The 22621-nt window shown below is 39.9% G+C and overlaps 1 protein-coding gene across 1 annotated transcript in view; it reads left to right on the forward strand.

Annotated features, from left to right (window-relative positions):
* Positions 1 to 22621, forward strand: part of LOC103696513 (nuclear transcription factor Y subunit C-4-like) — a 25448-nt gene continuing 2827 nt past the window's right edge. Inside the window, exons 1-2 of the mRNA XM_039119846.1 lie at positions 1 to 77; positions 924 to 987. The gene's annotated coding sequence lies outside the window, so the exon portion shown is untranslated. The remainder of the gene's footprint in view (positions 78 to 923; positions 988 to 22621) is intronic.

A 22621-nucleotide genomic window follows, 5' to 3' on the forward strand; every position in this document is an offset into this window, starting at 1 on the left:
TTGCTCCTCTCTCTATCGCTCTCCTTTTCTCTCCAGAGTTTCCAAGGGGGCCACCGGAACTGTTCCTCTTCTCGCAGGTACAATGAGTAAAAACATCAAGTTTTTACCATGTTTCAGCTTTAGTTCTCTGCTAGTTTGAAGTTTCTGCTTCTGATTTCATAGATTTCTTTTGGTATCATTTTTGGTTTGTGTTTTTTTTTTGTTGTTGTTTCTTTTCTGATCGAGAGAAGAAAAGACGTTTGACAATGTAGTTCTGTTTAAGGTTTGTTTCGTTTTCAAATCGATTAGTATGCTTCTCTCTCTTGATTGCTCTGTTATTTCTATGTTACTTAAAGTTCTGAACTTCCAATTTGTGTGGTCCGTTTTGCATCTTCTTTTAATTTGTTTTTCTGATCCCCCGTTCCGATGGAGGGGGAAAAAGAAGCCTGGAAATGTAGTTCCGTTTTTTGATTTTTGGTAAATCGGTTATCAGAACTTGTTTAAAAATTTTGGACAGCAAAATTGATTGGTATGCTTGTTTCTATGGTCGATCTCGTCCTGTTCGATTTGGTGTTTCTATGGTGGGTTCGCTTGGTCCACAATCTATCTTTTGATTTCTAGATTTGGATGGACGGTCCGGGGTTTCTGATGTTGTGGCTATGTTCTTTCATGTGGAAGTATGGTGTTTTATGGCATGAATCTGTTTCCTTGGATTTTCGTTGATTGTGTTAGGAGTTTGCTGGCTTTTATCAATCTATTATCGTCTGCTAACATTGGATTATGAATTTTTAATATTTCTAAAGCCGGATTTTTGATGAGGGATTACAAGTTCACATTTTGATTTTTGAAGCTGATATTAGAATTTTGGAGAATGTGATCCTTTCAACTTTTATATAAAATTTTTATCAAAGTTTGATTGCATCTCTTTTCTGTTCATTTTGTAGATTCGATCAATTCAGTTGAGTCCAAGAATTCTGATCCACCCTGTTTTGCGCTACTTTATCATTGGTACTTTCATCATACTTCTACCATCAGCTTTTTTGTATAAAGTACCATTGAATTTTCATTACATCTCTTTCAATTCGTTTTGTATATGTGATCAATTCAGTTTAGCTTGATAATTTTGATATACCCTGTTTTCTGCTATTTTGTCATAGGTGCTTTTTGTTGGGTTGAACTGTCCCCCGCGTCTATCTATGAGAACTCATAGCAGTAGACAGCAATCTAGCCTAAGTTTTGGCCAGTTGCTGATTGTAGACCTCTCTGTCATGGTATGTTGAATCGGCCCATATCGACTGGTTCAACTCATACCGGACCGGTCCGATCCTTGACCGGTCTGGTTCAAGCATGAAAAACGGTTCTGGCCCCAAAGGGCCGAACCGAGCAATACAAGCCAGGTACCGGTGCGAACCAGACCGCTTCGCACCGATACGCGTGCGTTGAGAACCGCGCCCGCGCGCGGTTCTCCGCACTAGGTAGCCCGCTCGCATGGGCGTGAGCTGGGAACCATGCCCGTGTGCGGTTCCCCGCACTCAAAACTGCACCCGCATGCGGTTCCTTGCACTCGGAACCATGCCCACGCGGGCGCGTGATGGGCAGAGCACCCGCGCGGAGCATTTAATGCCTAAATGCCACTCTATGGCATTTAACGTGGTGTGTGTGCATCCACCCGCGCTTCCGCAGGCTGCGAGTCTGTTGGCCGGTTCGGTACTGGTTTAAGCTAGTCCCAACCAAAACGGTACCGATTCAGTAGGCGACCAGTATGCCTATTAGTACCGGTACGATATACCTTGCTTCCTGCATTGTTTCACGTCTTACAGTTTAGTATGTTTAGTTATTTCATATACATCTTACAAGCCTGCAATAAAAGAGGAGCTTTGGACCTCTAGCGGTTTTATAGTGATTGAACTGGTTGATGTGAAAGCCTTAATTTCGTCTATTACTATTCCCTTTGGCAATGCATAGTGGTGACTCATGGTTGTTTTCAGCCATTGGGAGGAAATTCAGTGCTGGGTTTTGATCAATCATGCAATTAAATTCTTGGATGGAGCAAAACATATAAGGGAGTTAGATTTAAGGCTGAAACTGGTTCCGTCAAACCATGACCCGACAGCTAGACCTGGATTGAACTATTTTGGAAGAGCCATTGCCTAGGTTGGGGTCAAAATCCTGGACCTGTTTTGAAATCTTGGGTCAGGTTTGGGCAGTGTAAATGCTTACCTGACTAGGCATGTAAGTAACCTAGGTCTAATCCAGGTCAAGTCACAATAAGCTTGATGCGATTTGAGCATGGAATAGCATAACTTGAGAACTCAAGTCATAGGAAACACCCTTCCCCCTTCTCTCTAAGTACCTTTTCTACTATGCCCATTGAACACTTCTCTAAACTAATCCCTCTCCTTTCACCCTAGCAAAGCGACCTCTGCTCACCTCCTCTTCTCACTCGGATGTGCTTAAACATTCATTGCTTACATTCATAGCTCGCTACTATGTGCTCAAGTTTATTGTATTCTAAGGTTGTAGTCTGTAACTTTGTATCTCAAGAATATTAATTTTCATGGATCATACTAAAGAAGTTTTATTTGAATGAAAGTTCATGTTTAAATTGGCTTACGTTTATTATTTTTTTTTTTTGAATACTTTTAATGAATCAATAGTTGATTACTGATTATTATGCACTTAGCTATAAAAGAACTGCTAAATGTTTGGCTGAAACTGTAGACTCAACCTAGCTTAGTCCCAAGCTGGCCCTGAAGATTTTGGGTTGGGTCTAAATCATGCTGACCCTAGAAACCAGTTTGATTGGCCCATTGGGTCTAAAATTCTTCAATTGGCTTGATCTGACCTGACCTTGTCTGCCAATGGTTGGTCTATCTGGAAGAAATGTAACCAGGAGTGGTCCAGGTCAAGCATGCCACCATCTTGATTTGACCCATGTGCAGCCCTATTTGGTTCCTATACTTATCAAACCATTTGATGGTCTAATTCAGCATTAGCCCTGATCTTGCCTTGAGATCTGTGAAAACATAATTTTGGTGTTAATGCTCTCATGCATCACATCTGGCCCTGTGTTTTTCATGGACCTAGAGGAAAGATCAAGGGTGGTGCTGCATTGGGCCATCAAATGATGCGATCAATGTCAGGGCGACCTCTCATTACACGATAGAAGGGTAGGGTGTATAAGAAAAGTGAATTGTTGGATCAGTCTGGTGTTCTATTTTTTGAAGAAATGTTGCAAAAAAATGTATATTGTTACTATTGCTTTACTTGCATAAGTTTTTTTTCCATTTGGGAAGATATGGTTAAAAAAGTCTTGTTGGGATGACACGTTAGTAGTCTCTTATGTTTTTAATTATTACGAATAATATATTTGTTCGTATTTCTTTTAAAAATTAAAAAATGCTATGATTGCCAAACATGCTTCCCATTTTCAAAAACTTGGAACGAAACTGTACCAAAAGAACTTGGAAAGAGAAAATAAAAACAGCAACAAGAATAAAGAAAATTTAAAATAAAATAAAATGTATACTGTTAAATAAAGTGTTAGCTTTCTACTGTCCACCTTAACATTTCTATTTTTTTTTTATTTCTCATTTCCATCTTCCCTGTACAATTGGAATCCTGGGTTTTATCGAAGATTCATCATCATCATCATCAAGAATTTGTCATTATCGAAGGGAGTTTGCCTTCATTTGGATCTTCACTTGCTTGGGATTGACTGTCTATGGCATTACTTGTTCAAAAATCCAGACTTTCATTGGAAACATTTTTTTAGGATTAATGCTATAGGATTTTGGGGTTCTATTGATCTGTGACAACCTGGTTGTGATTGAGTGTTGGGTTTTTAGTCTTATTGGCCACCTGATCAAATATCATGGATGTGGTGGCCTTGCCAACTATTTTTTTTTGTTGTTGCATTTAACCTGATTTTTTTTCGTATTATTCTCTGTTTTTATTTAAGTTACGGATAAGCTCGTAATGTCTTTATTTCTACCTTATTGGTTGTAGTAGTTGTATGTTTATGTCTATGATTACGTTGTGACCATTTTTTTATTGTATTTTTGCCATGAGAATTAATATTTCATAGTTCTGATTGTCGGGGAATCAGCTGTCACGCAGCCCAAAGTTTTTAGAACATGAGATTGCTTGTATGAGATTTTGTTTTATCTTAGTGTGGAATTTTCAGTAAAATTGACTCCTTAGCTTATTAAATCAAGCTGTTAGGAATTAATGATTTTTTGCTGAGATGGTTCCTGCTATTTTAAAAGTGAAGTTGGTTTGGTCTGTTTGGATGGGAACTGTACGATCTACATTTTGAAGATAAGGAAACCTTCATATTACATATACTATGCTTTTTTACTTGTACCGAACGTGCCTTTTAGAAGTTCATCTAATTTGCTGATTTAAATTTAAATGGCGGTTAGCATGTGATCATCCATGTCTGAACAAAAGTAGCACAGAACAACTTTCCTCTCATGTTGAGAGTTTAAAAAATGGAGGAAGGGAAAAGATTTGGTGAAATTAGTCCAGGTCTAAAAATTTGGTATGAATTTGCTGGATGCACCTAATTGGGTGGGAGGTATGGGCTTTTGAGACTTTTGATTCTACTTGAACTGCCTCCATGAACTTTTGAGGCATCCAGACTGCTGCTACTTATGTTTCCTCCTTGCCTAGTTCATCTTGTCACCTTTTAAAGGAAACTAGGTCATGGTTTATGTTCTGTTTATCTGATGTAAAATTTGATCTTAACATCAAATCCACAAAGCATCTGATAATTAGTTTATGATCTGACTTAGATGGAAAGTAATTGCTCAATCTGGCCTTGGAGAGAAATCTAAAGCGAGAGTCTGAAAGTTTAGTAAGAACTATGAACTGAGATCATAGCACTTCCCATTTTCCATGCTTTAATATCCTTTATTTAGTTTCTAATAGGACCACACTAGCTTTCTAGGGTTCATAAGATGATTAACATCACCTTATCATTATGTGTTCGTACTTTTATAATTGTTTCAAGCAAGATTCGCCAGACCGACCGTACCGACGTACCGGTGAGCACCGGTACGGGTTGTAACCGGTACCGAACCAGAGACGCGCGCGCGGACGTGTAAAATGCCACAGAGTGGCATTCTGTGGCATTAACTGGCCCACGCGGGCTGGCAGACCGCGTGGGCGCGCTGCCCTGCACGGAAAACCGCGCGTTGGCGTGATTCTCTGCTAGGGAATCGGCCGCAGATGCGGTTCCTGCGCGGGGAATCGCGCGCAAGCACACGATTCTTTGCTCGCAAGCACGAGATTCTTCGTTCGCAAGCACGTGATTCTTCTCGCACGTTCGCGCGCAATTCCCCCAAAAAAAATCACTACAATGCCACTCTGTGCCATTAAGTGGCCCATGCGAGCTGGAGCCCGCGTGGGCGCTTTTCCCCACTCGCGGGGCACGCGGGAAAAATGTGTTTGGGCTAGTGCGAACCGGCCCGGTTCGGTTCGCACCATTACAAGTACGGAACCAATCGGTTCCGACCCAGTTTGGGTCCGAACCATTTTTATATGCTGTACCGTACCGGTTCCTGTCGACACTGGTTCAGTATAGGCTGAACCGACCAGTTCCGGTCGGTCCAGCATTCCTTGGTTTCAAGCCTGTTTATATATGTTGAAATAATTGGAAGCTTGAAAATGCTGGAAAAGGGACCTTGTGAGATTATTAAGGTTGCACATGCACAAATTTCTATACATGGTTGTTTAGTTCGCTCATTTCTTTCTTGAAAGCAAATTTGCAAACATATTTTATGTTCATAATTTGGTGTGAATAGAAATTCCATGATAAAAAATTATCTCTACTGTTAAAAAATAAATGACCAGGCAAATTCCTATGGACTATCTTTCACATTTCTTTTAGCAACTCATGATTATCGACATTTAGTTTTGAATGACATAATGGACAAAGAAGGCCACGAGGAAAAATAGAGTGGGATGTAGAAAATAATGATATAGCGACTATGTCCTTTGATATTATGAAGAGATGCTACTTGCTATGATATGGATATTCAGAATCTTGACCTCTATATAGTCTCAAATGATAAATTTAAATAATTAGATTTATTGTTTAGATTCTTATTTCTGTTTATGATGTTCAATCTAGATTATATGGTCGAAAACTTGAAATGGTTTTATGTTGTGGAAAATAAAATTGTTATAATTAGTTAAAATATCATAAAAGGGTTTGATGTAATTGTTGGGATCACGGGGCACAAGAATGAATCTTCCCGGCTTACAAATTAATATATATTCTCATTCAGGCATTTCACCAAACACATCACAGGCATAAATAGACAAGCATAGAGAGACAAGGATTTACGTGGTTCGACAGCAAGTGCCTACATCCACAGGTAGGAGGAGCAATCCACTATATCAACTGTCCCAATAGGGTAGAAGCAAAGCTACACAAATGCCCAAAATATGGGCTGCCGAATGATCACAAGAGGAGGCAACAGTAAATCGAATATAAGGCAAAATAACCGATTGGACCAACCTTTCTGCAGCCACAATAGTAGATTAAGAGAGTAGTATGCAAAACAACCTTTCTACGGCTTCAATGACAGATCAAGAGAATATCAAAGTATCTTACCTTCCCTTCTTTCACTGTGAACAATAAGAGCAAGGACGCACGGAAATGAAAAGCCATAGAGAGGAGTCACGGCAGAAGAAAGGAGGTCTCCTGTGAGCGGAAGATCAAAAGCAGATGCCTGTTGTTGCCGGAAGACCGAGAGCACAAGAGAGAACGAGAGAGGATAGAGGGCACCGATCGGGATCCCCCTCTCTCAAAAATAAAAAGCCTTAACGAAAAAGAGTTTTGGCTGCCTTATATAAAGAGGTGTTAATCTTGCAAAAAAGTCCCTCTCAAAATAGTGATTTGGAGCAAAGTTCAAAATAATCAACAATCCTCCTCCTTGCGACAAACCATTTACCTAGTATCAAATATGGATTGATAAAAAAAAATAACTTCCTCACCACAAGCCCGGAAGGGCATTAACAAGTGCTCACACCAATCAAGTTTAGGAAAGTCCTGAACTTAACTAATGTGATTGGTTTCATGAGCATATCAGCCGGATTATGAGCAGTATAAATTTTCTGAAGTCGGACATCACCATTCTCCACCAAGTCTCTGATGAAGTGATACCTGACATCCACATGCTTAGTACATTCGTGATACATCTGGTCTTTGGCAAGATGCAAAGCACTTTGATTGTCGCAATGAATATCCAAGCGGTCCTGTTTGAGATCCAAATCCTGTATCAACCCTCTTAACCAAATAACTTCCTTTGTTGCCTCTGTCAACGCCATATGCTCTGCTTCTGTAGTAGACAAAGCAATTGTAGGCTACAAAGTAGCCTTCCAACTGACTGCACAACCAGAGAGAGTAAATATATATCCGATTAATGACCTTCTTCTGTCCAAGTCACTAGCATAATTTGAATCAGAAAATCCTATAATAGTGCAACTACTCTGTGTGGAGAATACCGATCCCAAATTAGAAGTGCCTTTCGGATATTTAAGTATCAATTTCACAGCTAACCAGTGAGCCTTCCCAGGCTTATCCATGTATCTGCTTACTACGCTTACTGCCTGTGAAATATCAGATCGAGTGCAGACCATCGCATACATGATGCTACCTACTGCACTTGCATATGGCACTCTGGACATATATCTCTCCTCATCCTCAGTCTGGGGACAGAGTCTAGCAGATAATTTGAAATGACTGGCAAAGGGAGTAGTGACTGGCTTGACTATAGACATACCAAATCTATCTAAGACTCTTAATATATCCATGCTGAGTAAGAAAAAGTCTACCCAACTGCCTGTCACGACTGATCTCCATCCCAAGTATCTTCTTTGCCGGTCCAAGATCCTTCATCTCAAATGCAGTACTGAGCTCAGCTTTCAGATTTTGGATGACTGATATATCCTTGGTTGCTATCATCATATCATCCACATACAGCAATAAATAACAAAAGGATCAATCTGAAAACTGCTGGTGATATACGCAACTATCATATGGAGATCTGTTGTATCCATGGTCGACCATAAACCTATTAAATTTGCGATACCACTGTTTTGGAGACTGCTTGAGACCATATAATGATCTTTTGAGCAAACATACATGATTTTCTTTGTCTGGAATCTCAAAACCAGATTGTTGTTGCATATAAATCTGTTCCTCTAAATCACTGTGAAGAAAAGCTGTTTTAACATCTAGCTGTTGCAGCTCTAAATCCTGAGAAACAACTAAAGCAAGCAACACACGGATAGAAGTGTGTTTGACTACAGGAGAAAATATCTCCTTGTAGTCAATTCCCTCCCGTTGACTGTAGCCCTTAGCTACCAACCTGGCCTTATATCTAAAATCCTGAGGACTGGCTTCCACTTTTTTCTTGAAGATCCATGTGCAGCCAATTACCTTCTTGCCCTCTGGTAATCTGATTAATTCCCAAGTCTGATTCTTCTCTAAAGATTGTAGTTCTTCAACTATAGCCATGGTCCATTGTTCAGCCTGTGAACTACTAATAGCCTCCTGATATGTTGTTGGCTCATCACCAATAGTGTCTGCAATGCTCAGAGCATAATATCCTAACCCAGCATAAGCTGAATCCTCAAAGCCATACCTTTGAGGTGTTCTGATCTGACGCTTGGGTCTACGAGTGGCAATGCTATCAATCTAATCCTGACCTTGCATGGTAACCTCCTCCTGAGTCTGTATCTCTGCATCTATCTGCTGTTGCTGCTTATTCAGAATATAAGTATCTTCATTTGCCTGCTGCTGCTGTGATTTGATAGTCTGATCAATATTCATAATAGTCCTATCCATATGATCCTGACCCTGATCTCTCTGAGAAGAACTAGGCTATAGCTGCCTTAAAGGAGTGGCTATCTCATGAAATGTCACATCCCTACTGACTAGAAATCCTTGGGATCCAGGCTCTATGCACCATAGTCTGTATCCCTTTACCCCATATGCGTATCCAAGACGCACTTCTTAGCCCTAGAGTCCAACTTTCCATCTCTTACATGTGTATAATCTGGACACCCAAAAACTCTGATTATTGAATAGTCTGCAAGTCTTCCTGTCCACATCTCTTCTGGAGTTTTCATGCCCAATGCTGATGCTGGAGATCGGTTTATAATGTAGCAGGCTGTGTGTGTGGCCTCTACCCAAAAATCTCTACTTAATCCAGAACTGGATAGCATAGATCTGACTCTCTCTATTATGTGCGGTTCATACGTTCTGCCACACCATTTTGTTGAGGTGTACCCACTGTGGTTCTATGTCTGACAATGCCCTCTGATTTGCAAAAGTCATCAAATTCAGTAGAACAAAATTCTAATCCATTGTCAGTTCGGAAGGTTTTCACCTTTCTATCATTTTGCCTCTCGACCATAGCCTTCCACTTCTTGAACGTGTCAAACACATCACTCTTATTTCTAATAATGTATATCCAGACTTTGTGGGAGTAGTCATAAATAAAGGTGAGTAAATACCTAGATCTACCCTTGGATGTAATTGGGGTAGGCCCCCATAGGTCAGAATGAATATAATCTAATATACCAGCTGTCCTGTGCACGCCTGTAGAGAAGCTGACCTTGTGTTGTTTTCCGAACACACAATGCTCATAGAATCCAAGTGCACCAACCTTCTGACCACTTAGCAAACCACATCTGCTCAGCTCCTGTAAATCTTTGTCTGAGATGTGACCCAATCTCTGGTGCCATAGGTGTATCAACTGCTCAATAGAAGACTGTATTACTGAAACCTGTCCAACTACTGTACTACCATCCAAATAGTAGAGGGTGCCACATAGCTTCCTTTTCAATAAAGTCAATACTCCTTTATTGATAGTTATTGATCCTCTACCCATCCATCTGCCCTCGAAACCTGCACTATCGAAAGCATATACTGAGAGAAGGTTTCGCTTTAGTTGAGGAACATATATGACATCGTCCAAAATCACCACAGTGTTTGCATTAGATTTAATTTGAACTGTACCAACACCTTACACTTTGCAAATACCATCATCTCCAAGAAGAACGGTGCCCCCCTCACATGATCTAAAAGAAGAGAACCATTCCCTATGGGGTGTCATGTGGAAAGATGCTCCAGAGTCCACAATCCAAATATCAGGATGACTAATACTGCAAGCAGCTGTAAATACTGCATCATTTTCATTACTGTTGTGACCTGCTGATGAAACTGCAACTGTTGCCGAATCTAAGATGGTTCCTTTATCCTTTTGTTCCCTCTCATTCTTAGACTGTAGAAGTCTACATTTTGATTTCCAGTGGCCTGGCTTCTTGCAATAGTGACAAACACCTGGTCTTTTAGACCTAGACTTTGATCTGGTTTTGGATTTGCTTCTACCTTGTCCACCTTTCTTCTGTTCATCTCTACCTCTAACTATAAGTCTTTGAGCTGGAGTCTGAACCTGATGCTGTAGTTGTACTTTCAATCTAAGCTCATTGGATAACAAAGTAGCTTCTACAGTTCTACCTCTTCAAGACTTATTGTCTCTTTTCCATAGAGCATAGTAGTAGTAATATGCTCAAAGGACTTAGGCAGTGAGTTAGATTAGGATCAAAGCCTTGTCTTCTTCATCTACTTCAACACCAATATTTGCTAAATCAAGCAGAAGCTTATTATACTCATCCAAGTAATCTTTGAGTGAAGTTCCTTCTGCTATACAAAATGTGTGCAACTTTCTCCTCAAATATAGTCTATTAGTAAGGGATTTTGCTATATATAGACTCTCCAATTTTTTCCATACTCCCTTAGCTGTATCAAGATCCACAACATTGCGTAGGACTTTATCACTCAAGCCTGAAAACAGAGTCCCTAGTGCTCTCTCATTAATCTCTTCTTTGACAGCCTCATTATCTCCTAGGATTGCATCCATACCCTTAAGGGCCTTTGCTACACCCTTTTTAACCAATAAGTATTTCATCTTTATCTTCTATAGTGAGAAATCCCTTGTGCCATCAAATACAGCCACTTCATGCCTTATGGTAGTGGAATGAGAAACAGAAGCTGAATCGTTAGCCTTAGAGGAACTTTGTTGCCCGTCAGTAGCCATAGCTTTGATACCAATTGTTGGGATCACGGGGCACAAGAATGAATCTTCCCGGCTTATAAATTAATATATATTCTCATTCAGGCATTTCACTAAACACATCACAGGTATAAATAGACAAGCACAGAGAGACAAGGATTTACGTGGTTCGGCAGCAAGTGCCTACATCCACGGGGAGGAGGAGCAATCCACTATATCAACCGTCCCAATAGGGTACAAGCAAAGCTACACAAATGCCCAAAGTATGGGCTGCCGATTGATCACAAGAGGAGGCAACAGTAAATTGAATATAAGGCAAAATAACCGATCGGACTAACCTTTCTACAGCCACAATAGTAGATCAAGAGAGTAGTATGCGAAACAACCTTTCTACGGCTTCAATGGCAGATCAAGAGAATATCAAAGTATCTTACCTTCCCTTCTTTCCCTGTGAATAGCAAGAGCAAGGATGCACGGAAACGAGAAGCCACAGAGAGGAGTCATGGCAGAAGAAAGGAGGTCTCCTGCGAGCGGAAGATCAAAAGAAGATGCCTGTTGTTGCCGGGAGACCGAGAGCACAAGAGAGAACAAGAGAGGATAGAGGGCGGCGATCGGGATCCCCCTCTCTCAAAAGTAAAAATCCTTAATGAAAAAGAGTTTTGGCTACCTTATATAAAGAGGTGTTAATCTTGCAAAAAAGTCCCTCTCAAAATAGTGATTTGGAGCAAAGTCCAAAATAATCAACAGTAATGGGCTGGAATGAATGTAAATTCATTACAGAAGTTGAAGGAAGGTCATATGTAAGTCATAAGATAGCTATTTCGTGACTTGTTTTATCAAGGAAAACTCATCAATTCAAGTACCGTATGTTGGAAATTTGAAATATACATGATGACTACAATGACATGTGAAAGAAATGGAATGGATTGTGGGATGGAATATAATCAGTTTGACCCCATGAGTGAGATACCTTAACGAGAATAGAGTGAATTTTACAAAGATGATGATTCCAATTCGGAAGGTAAACAGAGAGCCAAATTGGTTCCTAAACTGGAAGAATTGCATTTTCTTTTTTTTTGTGGGTAGTTTTTATTAATCAAATTTGGAGTTCTTCACCCTCAATGTATTGAAGGATAGATACTCTAACCATTTCTCCAATAAAATCACATGCTTTAAATAACTTTTTTTTTGGAAAGGGATTTGACCCAATTTTCTACAGAAGGAGAAAACACATGGGAAGACTCTATGAAAATGTAGAAGTTTGGGGAAACCATTTATGAATGAGACGAAGCATATGGGAAAAAAATAACCATTAATTATTGGTTTCCTTGTGGTGTTCATTATTTTTAGTAATTCTTGTTCATAGTTGCATCACACTTATGGATATCATTACTTGTTTTTTATATAAGAGCACCATTTTTGGTGGCTCCTTTACCTATATCACTTTCTGCATGTAACCAATGTGACAATTATTACACTACCTGTATTAGTTGTTTTACGTTATTGATTGAACAGCTACAAAATAATTCTTCTTTTAGTTTACTCATTGTAAATGGCTTTCACACTACAAAGTATATAATGTGACCTTAAAAAACTGAGACTTAATTGAACTATTCATTTTTTTAATTTTTTCTTCCGGTTCTAACTCTGAAATTGAGCTCAACTGTCAAAAAAAATAGAAGAGGCAAAATCACGTATTACTTCATAACACTCTTTGTCCATGATAACTTCATCTGATGTTCCTAACTTTTTCGAGGATGATTCTCACTGAGATGCCATAACTTCTATGACCTATGTTTGAAACAAATACTTAAATCCTGAGTCATGGCCTTTACAAGTCTCAGTTTTATTAAACCTACAAAAGAAACATGGTTTAAAAATAAATCCTAGTTCTAAAACTAATTAGTTGCAATAATCTTGCCTTGAGATCTTTTGCGGTAAGTATTAAGAGCAAGGCCAACTTGTCAACATTTTGAGATTCAGCCATCAAGAAATGACTTCAGTTGATCTTGACTAGAGATCCTGATGTGTTTGATTATTGGCTGGATGAAGCAAGATGATAAATCGATTAATTGCAGATGATTAAAACCTTGTTCAACGTATGCAAAATCTTGTGATTCTTTGCCAATAGGTTCTTTCTTGTTGTTAGTCTTTTTATCCACTATATTGGCTTACATAGGACATTCTTTCATTGGATCAAGTTCTTACCTTTCTAATATTTTCATCATTAATAAGATCCACCCAAAAAAAATCATTCAACCTTTCCTATAGGCAAGCTCACCTGGCTTATATTTATGCAGCTTCTCTAGAGCTTCAATTTGCTCCTTTGTGGTGTGGATATAGTTCCTCCACCACTTATGGATTTAAACTTAATCTCAAGATCTTTTTCTAGTTAAAAGCAAGAGAAATAGATTGATTACACCTATAACTAAAATAAAGAAAATAAATTAACCATGTTCACCATACTCCAAGAAAATGCTCGAGCCTCATTCAAATTTTCTTTTAACTCATTTTCAAGTATAGACTAACTCCCTATGTATATTGGCCACAAATGACTTGGAATCTGTTAACTTATTTTATTAGTTTTTGTACGGTTGATACAAATACTTTATTCAAGTTATGGTTCTTATTTACTATAGCCATAATTATATCTAAAGAAAGATAATTAATAGAAAATTAAAATTTTAAACATAAAACCAAATCAAAAACCTAAACTACATCCACTAATTATACTTGTAGAAGATTGTTCCTTACTTTGTAGGTAGTTATCGCATGGCAACACCAAAAGATACACAACATAGTTTATGAATTCTTTACAAGTAAATGTTGATATTGCTGCTTTAAAAGTCTAGGTGAGATTTTGGTACCCCTATCTGGCGCCAAATTGACAAATATAACTTAGCTATTTATCGATATATCCACCTAAAGCTGCTTTGTTATTATTAACGACTTCAAAAGAAATCAAATTGTTCTTACATCCTAGACAACTATCTGGGTGATTAATAGGGAAGGTCCCACCATCCATATTCATACTTGTGTGTTTCTCCATGATAGATCTTTGTAGGGAGTTCTGCTTCTACTCCCACCCTCAGTCTTCTCATGGATCATTGAGGCGGGCAAAACTTGTGCCCTTGGTCTGTCGAACCAAACCGGCGCAGAATCAACATGGTTCAGTGCTGTTTTCTGGAAAACAGTGGGGACCGCTCTGAACCGGAGAGTTCAATGTGGAACAGGTTCAAACCGAGAGTAGAATAGGTACGAACTGCTCGGTTTGCACCAGTTTGAATCGGTTCAACCCCCTCCTTTTCTCTTTCAAATCTCAAAAGGCTTGAATTATGGTCTACTGAACTGAGGTGAATTGCCCTGTTTAACCCATACCGAACCGATACTATATCAGTAACCAACAACATGGGTCTTGGTACCCACCTTTGCTTGTGCCACTTTCATTTACTTCTCCATCTCCACTTTGCCACCACTAACACTGCTTTCTACAACTTCCGTCTTTGTTTTTACAGAGTTAGGTAATTAAAAGAGATGGCATGCCATTGCCGCCTCCACATTCTAGTTCAAGTCTAGCATCTCCTATCTTTCCCAACGATGACAATTTGGTCTCCAAAGGCAATGAAGTCGTTGGATCCATCTCCTTAATACTTGACATGAAAACACATTGGCAAGGAGAAGAAAGACCGAGTCTAGTCATCTTTCTCTTCAGCAATAGTAGCTCGTCAGAACAATGATTGCTAATTGGTTGAGTTCAGAGAGAACTTGGTGACAGCTGGCTAACCATGGAATGATACAAAGCGGAGGATTAGACACATATTGGTGGCAAACTAGACACACACTGGCACCAAAATGACAAAAATAAGTTAGCTATTTATGGATATATCCAGCTAAAACTGCCTTGTTATTATTAACGGCTGCAAAAGAAATCAAAATATTCTTACATCCTAACCACTATTTGGGTGATTAACAGGAAAGGTCCCACCATCTATATTCATAATTGTATGTTTCTCCATGATAGATCTTTGTGGAGAGTTCTGCTTCTACTCCCACCCTCAGTCTTCTCATGGATCATTGAGGCGGGCAAGACTTGTGCCCATGGTCTGCTGAACCGAACCGGCACAGAATCAACATTGTTCGGTGCTGTTTTTAGGAAAATAGTGGGGACTGCTCCGAACTAGAGAGTTCAGTGTGGAACAGGTTCAAACCGAGAGTGGAATAGGTACGAACCGCTCGGTTCGCACCAGTTTGAACTGGTTTAGCCCCTCCGTCTCTTTCAAATCTCAAAAGGCTTAAATTATGTTCTGTTGAACTGAGGTGAACTGCCCAATTCACCCCGTACCGAGCCGTACCATATCAGTAGCCAACAACATGGGTCTCGATACCAATTCAGCTAACCTTTGCTTGTGCCACTTTCATTTACTCCTCCATCTCCATTTTGCCACCACTAACACTGCTTTCTACAACTTCTATTTTTTTTTTTACAGAGTTAGGTAATCAAAAAGAGATGGCATGCCATTGTTGCCTCCACATTCTATTTCAAGTCTGGCATCTCCTGTCTTTCCCAACAATGACTATTTGGTCTCCAAAGGCAATGGAGTCGTCGAATCCATCTCCTGAACACTTGACATAAAAACGCATGGGCAAGGAGAAGAAAGACCGAGTCTAGTCATCTTTCTCTTCAGCAACAATAGCTCGCCAGAACAATGATCGCTAATTGGTTGAGTTCAGAGAGAACTTGGTGATAGCTGGCTAACCATGGAATGATACAAAGCGGAGGATCAAGCACATATTGGTGGCAAACTAGATATTTTTTCTGCCTATAATGTAATATCAACACATAGAATGTACAGACTTTAAATCACATGCATGTCTATACTGTATATGTATACATTACTAATACTTGAAAGGTACTTCTTGGAAATACTTTTGTTAAATTTCCTATCTCTCAAAATTAAAAATATGCCCCTATACTTCCCAAAAAAAGGAGGGCATTCTCTTTTTCTAATGCTAGCATTTTAGTAGTGAATGACCATTTTGGAGTCCGTCATAATAATATTAAAATATGAAATGTTATTTGGGCTCTATGGATTCAAATGATGACTAAGTGATAAGCTTATCAAAGTGATGTTATCATATAAAGTATGGATTAAGGACTGTTATTTTGATCGCCTACTATCTATAGATGCTTTTCACATACATATATATAAATTTATGTATGTGTATCCAAGTATGCATATATATATATATATATATATATATATATATATATATGTATATTTCTCAATGTATTCTAGCCATATCATATCATATATATATATGTATATTGTTGCAGCCAAGGTCTGCCGTATCGGTACCGGTAGGCATACCGATCGTCTACTGGACCGGTACGGTTCAGTTCGTACTGGAACTAGTCCGATACGAAATGGTAAGCTCTTTTTTTTATCTTACAATTTTCGCATCCGTGCACCGGCGTCTGCGCACGAACGCGCAGGATAAATGCCACAGAGTGGCATTAATGCCACTTAATGAGCCTGCGTGGGCGCGCGGGCGCGCTGCCCCGCACAGGCGGGGGAACGCCTGCGCTGCGCTTCACAACGTGGGGAATTGCATGCGGACGCGGTTTCCCAACGCGCGGATCCGTGTGCGGGCCTGCGGGATAAATGCCACTCTGTGGCATTAATAAGCTCGTGTGGGCGCGCGGGTGCGCTGCCCTACGCGGGCTGGGAAAGTGCGGGTAGGGGAAACGACTGTGCGGCGTTTCACAGCGCGGGACTCCAGTGCATGGAACTGCACGGGATGGGGCACTTTGCCCAAGCATGTGGCCGAAAGGGCTACGTGCGCTTTCCAAAAAAAATGTACTGGTGCGAACCGGCCGGTTCGCACCAATACACGATGGGTACCAGCCGGTACATGACCGATACACATGCATGCCGGTTGAGATCGGTTCGAAAATAGCTGGAACTAGTTTTCATGTTGTCCGAGTACCAGTTCCAGGCCAGACCGATCCGTACCGAGCCGAACCGGCCAGTACGGTCCGGTTCGACAGACCATGGTTGTAGCTATGGTCTGCCGTACCGGTCGGTACGGGCCGGTACCGGATCCTACCGGTACGGTACGGTACAGCTACATATTTCGGTACCGAACCATACCAGCCCGTACCGATACGTACCGGTCTGTACCGACCGGTACTGACCCATACCAACTCGGTATCGGCCCGTACCGAACCGGTACTGGCCTGAACCGACCAGTCCGTACTGGCTCCAATTTTTGTTTGGCTTTTAGCCCCATCGGTACAGTACCGGTTCGGCTCAGTTTGGTTCGGTACCGTATCGGTACCGATGCCCGTCGATACGTCGGTACAGTCAGTGCCGCGTACCTTGGTTGTAGCTATACCATGGCATATCCATATTATCATTGTAGTTCCATGCTTCATAAGTCAACGCTCCCTTGTTGACATGGCATGATGACTTATGGCGCCACCTTTGGTGTTTTTGATGGCTAACAAACCATTTTTAGAAAGCAATGAAGAAAAATTAGAAGATTTCATAATTCTTGAGAAAGAATATTTTCCTAATTAATTGTTGAAGTTATAGTGAGACATAAATAGAGCTATAAGTGGGGAAGAGGAATGGATAACATTGGGAGTGGTATGGAAGTAAAAGATTTGCATAAACTGTTGTTCCTCTAAAGGTATTCCTAGAATGGATATTTTTATAAGAGTCGTGGCGTAAAAAGATTTCTGCCAAGTAGGAGAAAAGCATTGTCTTGAGATGGCAAGATTTTTGTGCGAGATAAAGTTCCTTTTTAATAAATGTAGCAGAACAGATAAAAAGACATTAATGCTACCATATGTTGAAAGGAAAAATATTGATGCAAGGGGGCCTTTCATTTTCCATTTCATTATTAATAAAACGATATCACATTGAATGTCAACTTAAGTGGGTAAATGAACCACTCTCTAGAATGAGAGATGTGGAAATGGACCAGCTATCTGGGTATTTTAACAACAAAATGAATTATAAAATTATTCTGACTATATATAGTGTTAAGAATTATTTGATGCAACCACACTATTTGGTTATTGTCAGACATGGCAAAAGGTGTTGGTAAGATTGAAAAATTGTAGTTGTTTAGATGATTCATGTAAGTCTGTGACATGATCACATTGCATAGGCCTAATAATGGTTGCAAGATCGTTGTGCTAGTATTGGAACCCATACTGGTTGGTCGATGGCATGGCTCGGTACGCCTCCATGTCGTTCCATGTTGGGCTCGAATCGATACAACAGAGAGAGTAGGGAAGAGAGAGAACGGGAGAGAGGAAGAGAGAGGGGGGAGGAAGGAAGAGGGAGAGGGAAGAAGGGAGGGAGAGAGAGGGTGAAGGCCGGTGGAATGCGGCCCGACATGGCAAAGAGGGCGGGGGAGAGGAAGAACATGGAGCAAAAGAGAGAGAGAGAGAGGAGGGAGGGAGAGGGAGGGAGAGAGATGGAAGGTGGAGGATGGCCAGTGGAGGGCGCTGGAGAGCTGTAGAGGTCCGAGGAGTGGTGCATAAGGGTTGAGGAGCGAAATATGGGTCCGGGATAGAGCCCCTTTTTTATTTTAAAAATCTTAAGTGAAGTCGGTAATCTCCTTGCCAACTTCACTTAAGTCGAACGAAACAGAGATCTGCAAGGCGAAGCCCCTCCTCTGCCCCTCCACGCCACTCCACGGCCCTCCAGTGGCCTTCGCCGGTCGTCCGACAGTCATTTGCCACCTTCTATCTCTCTTCCTTCCTCCCCCTTCTCTCTTTCTTTTCCTTTCTTTCCTTCTCCCTCTCTCTCCTTGGTTGTTTTGTTGTTTTAGATGCCAGAACAGTCCCGATCCACCACTAGTAAGGCTCGGTATGCCTTGAACAGGGCGATTCAGGATGGTTCCACATTCTTTGGATGGTTGTGCGATCCTATCTATTGACGGAACATTTGGGATTAAATTTCAAAATACAAAATGGTCTAATGGATGATTATGATCTCAAATTTATGTAGCTAATAACTCATTCAAATAAGAGTGTTTGATGGAAACTTATGACTTTCTTCTTATTTTTAGAAATATGGTGGTCATTTGTTGCCACTAGGAATTGAAGCTGGGACTTCGCTATTGAGGTTCATGCATGAGGTTTAGTCCACATGGAATAAATAGTTGAAAGGATACCCAAATCTAATGCTTAAGCTTTTAGGTTGGATTGGATTTCAAAACATATATCAAGGCCTTTTGCTTAGACTCCATCTCCCTAACAAGTGCTATTAGAGCTAATAGATGAAGATCCTGGGCTGCTATCCAAGTTGTAAGGACACCCTCTTGGGCTGGTGTGGTAATATGCGACACACTTGGAAGGGTAATCGGTCATGGGCTTGATTAGAAATAGTGGATTAGACTCGAGGGGAAGTTGAATGGGTTCATATATGAACGAGGAATTTTAAGGTTCATGGGTGAGGTTTATTCCCACATGGAACAAATAGAATGAAATAAAAGGACTGAATTTTAAGGTTTAGACTCACTGTTAAGGGCTTAAGCTTTTAGGCTGGATTAGGTTTTTGACTTGTATGTCAAGTCCTCCTGCTTAGACTCCTCATCTCCTCAACATTCTCCTATGGAGAATTTGATATCTCTGATTTTACTAATTGATAAAAGATTAATCCATGATTTTTCTATTTTCAAAATTTATATATAACATTGAAGACTTGCATGCAAGAGGAGGTATTTTTTGATAGCTGTCTGCAGTCCCTTGGCATGCATAAGCAATGATGGTTATCAGACTTCTTTACATTTGATGGGTATAATGCATAACCACATGGATAGCATGACCTTTGCAACTGACTTTTTTGGAATCTACCCTCAGCTACTAGAATTTTTTATCATGTTTTCTGAACTTCATTTGTAAATTGTTAGAATTTCGCATCAAAAGTGATACAATAAGTTTGCCAACCTTGTAATCTCTAGAAAATATTTGCTTATATAAGTGATCTCCTTCATACAAGCTGGACATACTCATAAATATCATGCTATTACTATTTCAAGCTTATTTCTATAAGGAATCAAATGAGGTAATAATATAAAATTGCATCACTATGGAATATGTGATAGTCTAATAGTTAAATAGCTTTATGCATGTGCTTGTGCATTGCACATGCTGATCAACTAGTATCTAGGAACACATTCATTTTATTTTTTATTTTTTTGGGGGGGGCCTCTATTTCCGATACACCAATTGAGGTTTTGACATATGAGGGGAGCATTTTTCCTCCACAGACGGGTGCAGCTTGGAGGTGGCATCGAGGGAGAGGAAGGAGCCCAAGCACCATATTTCGCCCTCATGAGCGAGCACTAGAAACCATGGCTCACTATACTGGCCCGAATCGGGCGGTATAGGGCGTACCATACCGATTATATATCGGTATTTGGTACGAGTGGCGAACCTTGCCAGAAACTATCCCAACCCAACATGAATCTTGCTGCATTTTTAGCCATCATCACCTCACTTCTTGCAATTAAGGAAGGGATCACTAAGCCTCCATTTAGGCTAGGTTGGCATACACGCTCCCAAGAAAGCAAGTGCACTCTTCTTGAGCTATCTAGTGGACCCCATAACAAATCTCTTATGATCCACTCCAGTCTCTTGTAAGACTCCCGTAGGGACAATAGAGTGGGTAAGGTGGATAGGATGTGAGAAGGGTTGGTGGAGAGAACACATTCTTTTCTTATACTTGGTCATTTTGGTTTGCTTGAAATATTTTTTTTAAACATTATGTCATGGTTGACTAGTCAAATCAACATAACATCTGATTACAAACAAAGGTGCCGATGCTAATAAAAGAATGAATCAAAGGCTCACAATAGCAAAATATTACCAACTCAAGCCCACAAAATTACATGACATCAAACAACACTTTTTGCTATGATAAAACAAAAAAATAAAGAACATCAAATAATTGAATTATAAATCACCATATCATGATGTAATATAATAGAATAGATAAAGTGCGAATAAAGAAATTATTTTCATTATTAGAGCAAATTATATGTGCATTATAACATAGTTCTATGATAGCTCAATAGCATTTTGAAATTGATGACAACTAAAAAGGCACCATCAGCATTTTTCTTAATGGTTCCAGAAAATCATTATTTAAATGTATTAAAAATGGCATATTTGTATAAAAAAATACATATATATATATATATATATATATATTCTTATAAAAGGAGCAGTGATATAGAACATATTAAAATACCAGCAGACCAAACCATCTAATTAATGAAACCTAATTATGTAATTTTCAAAATCTAAACTTAAGCACATTAACCCATCATTTTTTGGGACAGGTTTAAGCCATCTCTTCAAGTGTATTAAAATTTTGATTCACATGTAGACCCTTCAATTCGCTAATGGTTCATGGACCTATTATCTTTTTGCCTTTTGACTTTTGAGTATTTTGAAGTAAAAGAGAGAAAAAGAACCAACCTTAATGATGACAATGGGTTGAGACACTGATTGATATCATCTTTGTAGATGATTTCATAGAAATTGAGTCTATTCAACTCCTATTTGATTTCAAGTAGCAGTCATGGTGATTTATTGAAGAAGAGGACAAATACATTCTTAACCTTGTTATGCTCTAGAGGGCGGTGACTTCCTAACCTTCGCATGCTTTGGTGATCGGATCTTGTTTTAGGATTTCAATGGTTGTGAACTCCTTGGAGGAGGTGGAGCGCAGGAAAAGTAGAGAAGGGGCTTTGGAGGTGGCAATTGTGGAGAGAAGGGGCTTTGGAGGTGGCAATTGTCGACTATGGAGATGGTGACAGGAAACGAGAGGTTTTCTGGTTGGATCATTAATTGTGCACCTCTCCTTTGATGTTGACCATGACATCCATAGCAAGATGGATTTAAGTGAGCCAATACCCCTTCAAGAAAGATAAAGAGAGGGGATAGAAGGATACCATTAATTCCAGCTCTTACAATCCCCATATTGCCACTGCTCTTGATGTCTAGTAGGGCAGCAATTGCCACTGCATATCATCTCTCTAACAAAAAATAAGGTTGGGAAGGACTATGATTATTACATGCCACTCATGGCAATTGTGACCATGTCAGAGCATCATACAGTTCTGAAGAGCTCAGAATCAAATGCTGGTTGAGGATGTTGGCCTGATGGTGGTAGCAAGGAGGGATGCTAGATGACAAATGAGGAGAGGAAAAGATGGGGGAAATGAAGGTAACATCCAAAAAAAGAAAAGAGAAATTCCAACTAGTGAAGTAGTTGGTTGAACTAGCAAATGTAATATATGGCTAGCCTATATTATATGTAATTAAATGTAATGTGTCACGTCCAATTGATGTTGCACAAGATATTATTAGTTGTAAGGTCAATGCTTTCGACAGGATCATTAGTAGGACAATATTTTTTACAAGCACGCCATATTGGCTTTCATACCTATTTATGGCACCAAGTAATGCAAATTCTGCCATAAGCTTAGTTACAGTACAACTCTGGCTTGCACAACCACATTGG

Source organism: Phoenix dactylifera, unplaced genomic scaffold (genome assembly GCF_009389715.1).
Source record: "Phoenix dactylifera cultivar Barhee BC4 unplaced genomic scaffold, palm_55x_up_171113_PBpolish2nd_filt_p 000638F, whole genome shotgun sequence".
Lineage (NCBI taxonomy): Eukaryota > Viridiplantae > Streptophyta > Magnoliopsida > Arecales > Arecaceae > Phoenix > Phoenix dactylifera.